This window comes from Lolium rigidum, chromosome 7 (genome assembly GCF_022539505.1).
Source record: "Lolium rigidum isolate FL_2022 chromosome 7, APGP_CSIRO_Lrig_0.1, whole genome shotgun sequence".
In the NCBI taxonomy this organism is placed as follows: Eukaryota; Viridiplantae; Streptophyta; class Magnoliopsida; order Poales; family Poaceae; genus Lolium; species Lolium rigidum.
Genome location: NC_061514.1, coordinates 348,147,562 through 348,154,509, shown reverse-complemented (window position 1 = coordinate 348,154,509; position 6,948 = coordinate 348,147,562). Strand labels below are relative to the sequence as shown.

The following is a 6,948-nucleotide window of genomic DNA, read 5'->3' as shown; positions in this document are numbered from 1 at the left end:
CGCAGCGGTGAAGCCGAAAGTGTGGAATTTTGGGTCGTTGCAATGGGCACTCCGTGTCCCTCAAACGAGCTGATTTTCTCTTGAAGTGATCAGAAGAAACTATATCATGCTGACCCGAGACGGTAAAGCAAGAGATGGAAGCAACCGAGCTCATGGCATGCAAACACGCGCTGGCGCTGGCAAGGACGAAGGGCTTGGGTAAGGTGATTCTAGAAACTGATTGCCTGGGTGCTGTGGCAAAAATCAGAAGCGGCGATATTGACAGGTCCGTCCATGGATCGTTAGTCGAAGAAATAAAATCGATGCTGAAGGGTTTTGCTGATCACTCGATTAGGCATGTGCGCCGTACTGGTAACAAAGTAGCGCATGAACTAGCTCGTTATGGCTGCGAAAATAAGTGTAATGTGGTATGGGAGGCTGACCCTCCAGAATTCCTTGTATCTGTACTTGCACCTGAGTGTGCCGTTTAATTGATCGCAGCATTTCATCTCAAAAAAAAGAGATGGAAGCAACCGTGCCCGGCTCTGCGTGCATTTGCCGAACCGGCAATCCATCCCTCGTCCGCACGCACAGGTTACCGATCGGCCACGCTCCAGATGTTCCTTTCCCCGCTCGTCTCTGCGTATGACCTGTACCCGTCGTACTCTTCCGGTGGTGAAACTTGTTGTTAATGTGCAATTTTCCACTAATAAGCAACACTGGTTCAGAATCTAGAATTTACTCTTGTGAAATTGAACCCCGAAGTCTCAGTCCCCGAGGTTTAAAATAGACTTTACTTTTGTGCAATTTACAATAATAGGACAATGCCCGCGCGTTGCCGCGGAAGAAAAAAAGAATTATTGATTTAGAACAAAATAAAATGCTCATTAGCAACACATATGTAGGACATTTTACAATTACATATTGTCATCAATCTTTGTATTTCACAAAGTGTCCTCGGTCTTTATAATAGTTGACATATTTTCTTTATAACATTTTACAATTATATGTTGTCGTCAGTCTTCATAATTCATACAGTGTCATCAGTCTTTTAAAAAAAAGATCGTCCCAAGCCATTGAGCTTTGTTTTGTGGAGCCAGGAAAACAAATTGGAGAAGGTCAAAGTTTCAAATGGACATAAGTTCTTGTACAGTATTGCATACATTAGTGCAGCACCATGTTTATAAGGGCACCTTGTGGCTCAACATTCCCTGGACTGGGCACGTCCCCCGTCTTCCTTTCAATTAAGCACTCATGCAAGTGACCCGGACTTTTGGCTCTCGGGTGCAGGCGCACTCTATATACTCTAAAAAATGTAGTAATTTCAAATAAAGTCAAAAAAAATCGAATCCTTTTGGGAATCAAAGATAATCAAGTATTGTACTCGTATAAATTTGTTTGGCCAAAAAATGTTTCACATTGACTTCAGGAAAAAAAAACAAATCTATGACGAATATAGCGTGAATAGTACTTTAATATAGGACCTTCAAGTCTGTTTTTTTCACCCAGGAAACAAGAGAAGTTATTCCATGGTGAATCTTTCGTATACGAGTACAATACATGATCATCTTTGATTCCCAAAAACATTTGAATTTTTTTGACCTTTTTCTGAATTATTATATTTTTTTCCATATAGGGTGCGCTTGCTCCCAGGTTCACCCATCCAATTTCGCTCATGCAAGGCGTTTATTACCGATCAGCAATCATCATCAAACCCATCAGGCAACCTTTCATCATCCGTCCCTTTTTTAATTCCATATACTAAGGCAGCATGCAGGTCTTCTTTTTTATTCCATATATATACTCTTAATTTCCATATACTAAGGCAACATGCAGGTCTTCTTTCTTTATTCCATATAGGAAACATACCCGTGCTTGCAACGGAGATAAAAAGGAGAAGTACGCTTCAGACACACCACCTCATGTGTTGGTGACGGGTCGATAACATTTGTAAATTCAATAAGCAACGGGGATACTCAAGTAGGCCATTGTTTGGGAAAGCAGAAGCGAGGAGTTTGTAAACTCAATAACATTTGTTTTCACCCGATTCTATTCCTCGCGCACCACCATGACGGCAATGGCCACAGAGGGCAGCATCGAGAGGAAAATTAGAAGGACGTGTCTAGCCAGCATCCGGTGCTGGTTTGTCGCTCCCGGCATCCGGATGTTTTTTTGTCTGATCCGGCATCTGGGTGCTGGTTAGTCTGACCAAGCATCTGGATGCTGTTTTGACTGTCCAAGCACTTGAACACAAAAAACTATCTAGAACCTAAGGCCTCCTTTGATTCACAGGATTCTTGTAGGAAAATTGTAGGAATCCTGTTCCTGTAGGAATTTATACTGTAGCACCGTTTGATTCACGGGAACGCAGCAAAGGAAGTTTGAAGGATTTTTTCCTTTGTAGCGAGATTCCTATGGAATACACAGGAAATGAACAATCTAATCAGACCTCTTTTTTCTGTTCCTTTGCAAGGAACGAGGCAAATCAAAACAAATGCTGCTTGTGTTGAAGTAATGCCACTGTAGCACAGCACTAGGCGCCACTGCCGTTGCTTATTATTTAAGCTAATCAAGTTGCGTAAGAGCGTGTGACATTCCTGTAGTATTGTTTTCCTACGTTTCAAACAACCACTAAAGGAAATGTTCCTGTACGCTCAGTTTTTCAGCTGCAATCCTATCCAATTCCTTTTCCTATTCCTATTCCCATAGGTTTGAATCCTCTGAATCAAAGGAGGCCTAAAATATCTACTCAAACATTTATGGACAAAGCATGTGTGTGCAAAAAACTGTAGCCCCAAACTAACCAGGTAGCCCAAAAAGGTAGGAGGGGACCAAGTCTATATGTACCAGCTCACAGTTAGGATCGCACCCCCATCTCTCTTTCTCTCACCTTTCCCTCTCGTCTAGATATATGGTCTGCAATAAGAAGTCGAGCTTTTCTTCCTCCTCTACATCTCCATTGATCCCATGCTTTGTCAGACTTCTGGTAAACGCAGGTTCTGCTTAGTCATCTTTAAAAAACCTACATGTACAATGCAAACACAACTAAGACAATTTGTTCTGTTCGTTGAATTTTTAGTTCAAATGATACAGAAACAAAATAAGGTTTGTCTGCATGCAGCAACTTAGAATCATCCTAACCATCATCTTATACGAAATAGCAAAAATTGGAAGGTAAGAGCATGATTACACAAAAACCAACTCAGTAATGATTAAAGACCAACTTAATCAAAATTAGATTCAAACTATAATAAGCAAAAGAGGTTGACAAAAGATAGGAAAAAGTTCTAAGGTAAAACATGATTACACAAAAACCAACTTGGTTAGATTGATAAGACAACTTAGTTATGATGAAAGAGAAACTTAATCAAAATCAGAAACAAACTAATAAGCAAAAGAGGTTGATGAAAAATAGTAAAAAGGTTCTAAGGTAAAGCATGATCACACAAAAACTAACTTGGTTAGATTTAGAAGACAACTTAGTTATGACAACAAAGCAACTTAATCCAAAACATAAACCAACTAATATGAAAAGAGATTGATAAAATCATTATACTAGTGACGCGTATTTGGGTATAACTGCAAACTTAAGGGATGTTGACAAAAATCAACTTAGGTAGATTGATAGGGATATTGAGGCATGCTGACAAACCGAATCATGCTTGCAATAAAGCAACTTAAAATATATGTAGCTACGACCATTGACCGCAACCAACTTAGATTAGATGACAGAACCAACTTAGTGAGATGATAAAAGTAACTTAGGATGTTGTCAAAAGCAACTTAATTAATATAGAAGATGATGGAACCAGAAAACACCTCTCCCTCAACAAATATTGCACAGATGCAACTAAAAATACCATGTTACAAAGCAAGTAACTGCATATAAAAAAAACTAGGACCAAAACATGACGATGAGATAAAGGATTCACACCGAGTAGGTTTGTGGCCGACCGCCGCCTTCGCCCGAAGCTTGCTCACCCTTGTGCTGCCGCCGCCTTACGGAGGAGCGTGTGGGAGGGCACTGGCCACCGCAACGGGATGTGAAGAGCAGCGACGGTGGCCTCCACGCTGGGGCCTCACCATCAGGGCCCTCCCACCGAGGGCGTTCACCATTGGCGAGGCAGAGTCTACAGATCAGCATAGCATGCCATGATGTTCTTCCAACAACAATATTCATGTACATGAACAATCACAAGCCAGTAAAGCATATAACCAAACACTTGCAAAATTAGTGATCAGAACAAAATTTAGGAAAGGGATGATATCACATGACCAGATATAGGTAAAATACCAAATCCTAGATTAACTAACTCCGTGTAAGCTACAAGATCAAGAAGGCAACAATAAGAACAAGAGAACATCAGATCAGAGCCATGAGAGGTCACAACAGCCGAATCTAAATTATGTAAATTCTAGAATTCATAACAATAGATAGTTGTATTCAGCCATTTCCATCATATAGAAGTCGCAATAGCCAAGACGAATGCATGTCTGTAGTTCAGCGAAATATTCAGCAAACTCTGCAGCAGACATTCTTCATGTAGATGAAAAGTCATACGCGACCAAATAATATAATCAACTTAATCATGCAGGATAACCAAACTTAACCATACATTAGTTAAAAATGTCTAAGAAGGGCGTGCTGGAATACACATATAGGTGAAAAATAATAAAAATTGGAAAAGATTTGAAAATAGTTTATTCACGAAACAAATTAACTAGGTTCAGAAGCCAACTTAATTGAATACATGAAACCAACTTAAGCATGTTGGCGGAGCTATGAAAATATTTGTAATCAGGAAAAACAATTTAACCATGTTCAGAAGCTAACTTACTTTCATATGTGAAACCAACTAAAACCATATTGACAAAGATTTTGAAATAATAGTTGTATTTAGGAAGCAAATTAACCAAATTCAGAAACCAACTGAATTTTATACATGAAACCAACTTAACCATGGATGGAGAGCTTTGAAAATAGTTGTATCCATGAAACAAATTAACCATGTCCAGAAGCCAACTTAATTGATTACATGAAACCAACTTAACCATGTATGCGGTATGCCGAGGTTTGAAAATAGTTGTATTCAGGAAACAAATTAACCATGTTCATATGCCAACTTAATTGTGTAAATGAAACCAACTTAAGCATGTTGACAGAGATTTGAAAAGAGTAGTATCCGGGAAATAGTTTAACTATGTTCAGAAGCCAATTTAGTTTATATGAAACCAACTTAATCGTGTTCCGAAGCCAACTTAAGAAAATGTTGACAACAAAACAAACCTATCTATATGATGTCAACTTGCAAATTAACATGAGTGTCCAGCTTACAACATTTAATGCCAGCAAAAAAATCTATCCAAATTACCAGTCCATCGGCAATTTACAAAGCAGTAACACATGAACTAGTTCAAACTCGATCCTACCAAATGGGGTGGCAAGCGGTGTCCCAAATCTGTGTGCAAACACGAAACTATAGTAAGCAGAATTAGTGCATGACTAGTGAAATCTGATCGGAATTAGTGTATGACTAGTGAGAAAATTCTGCCCGCATCGCAACCTGTTAACCCTGCAACTAAGCAGATAAAATGACTTCCCGCTGAAAGTACATGGGAAACCACTAGTGATACATGTTCTATTTCCCCATCAGCCATCATATAACTTCAGTAACAGCATATGCTACAACAACAAAGTAGCCCTAAATTGGACCACTGAACTAATTCTGCCAAACAGAAATCCCTCACGCGGGATGAAATCATTCATAGCATAGCGCCATGAACATAACCGGAGATCTACTTCATTGTGGTTCAAGCCAACATTAGGGATCCATAGACACAATCGAACAGGACATAGACACCAGCAGATAAATCCAAACTGAAATTAATGCAGACATTGCCATGAATTGCTCCTCAACACAGCAGAATATAACGTGATTGAAAGGGGATTTGCACTGGAGTTACCTCTGGAACTCAACGTGGTCAGAATCCTTGGCAGAACTTCGTCACCCGCCGCCCAAGCGGAAACCTCGATGCCAGATGCAGAGCACGATGTTGTACCGTGCGGCCCACCCTTCGCCGTCAAGCGAACCTTCCTCCTGCATGCTCCCGCAGTCCGGCGACGAGAAAATCGATCGAGGACGACCTCCACGCCCAAATCAACCTCGTCGCCCGACCGGAAACCTCGCTCTCCGATGGAGAGCAGGCCGCACTACCTCGCCGCTCGCCCTTTGCCGTCGAGCTAGCCTTCCTGCCCGCGCACCCTCGTCCTCCGACGGCAAGCAGGACGGTCGCCGTTGACCTCCGCCACAGAAATTTCCATGGAACCCTAGCGCGCTGAGAATGGGAGAGGAGAAAATGGGGAACGGCTTCAGCGACCCCGCAGAGAGAGAAGGGTGCGGGACTCAAACCGGTAGCTACACGACACGTGCCACGTAGGATCTAGGTGGAGATTTGTCTAGACGCAGGTGCTTTTCGGTCGGACTTCGCGGCGCGAGATCGATCTGTCCAGGACGAATCCAACGGCCGAAAAACGAGTGCTCGATTTGACAGGGAGCATCCAAGCACTTTTTAGCAATTGGGAAATTAGAAACATTCACATTTACTCGCACTGGCCATGCAACTTCACATTCTATAAAGCATGAAAATCAAGGCTCAATATACGGAGGAACTGGATTCCACAAAGCATGAAAGATTTGTCCGACCATATTACCTCATAATAGCCTTCTTTCTAAAAAATCGTAGCTGGTTCGGTTAGTCTATCTTCACAATTATCATAATGCAGATGAACTTGACCATTATTTAAGCATCTAAGCATCTAGTTTCAGCAGGGTTCAGTACATCCATTGGAGTATGTTACAACAACAGTGCCATTACATATGACGCCTAGGTAATTGTCTTGCTGGTTTTTGAGAGGTGCAAATTACCTCTTGCCTTTTCTTAATTACCATTGTTCATGTATCGATATTG

The 6,948-nt window shown here is 41.2% G+C and overlaps 1 long non-coding RNA gene across 1 annotated transcript; it reads right to left on the bottom strand.

Annotated features, from left to right (window-relative positions):
* Positions 1-2,800: 2,800 nt before the first annotated feature.
* LOC124679110 lies at positions 2,801-6,554 on the bottom strand. Its single transcript, XR_006994811.1, has 2 exons — positions 3,914-6,554; positions 2,801-3,001 (listed from the first exon to the last, which is right to left on the bottom strand). It is a non-coding gene; the product is annotated as an uncharacterized LOC124679110 (long non-coding RNA).
* Positions 6,555-6,948: the final 394 nt, after the last annotated feature.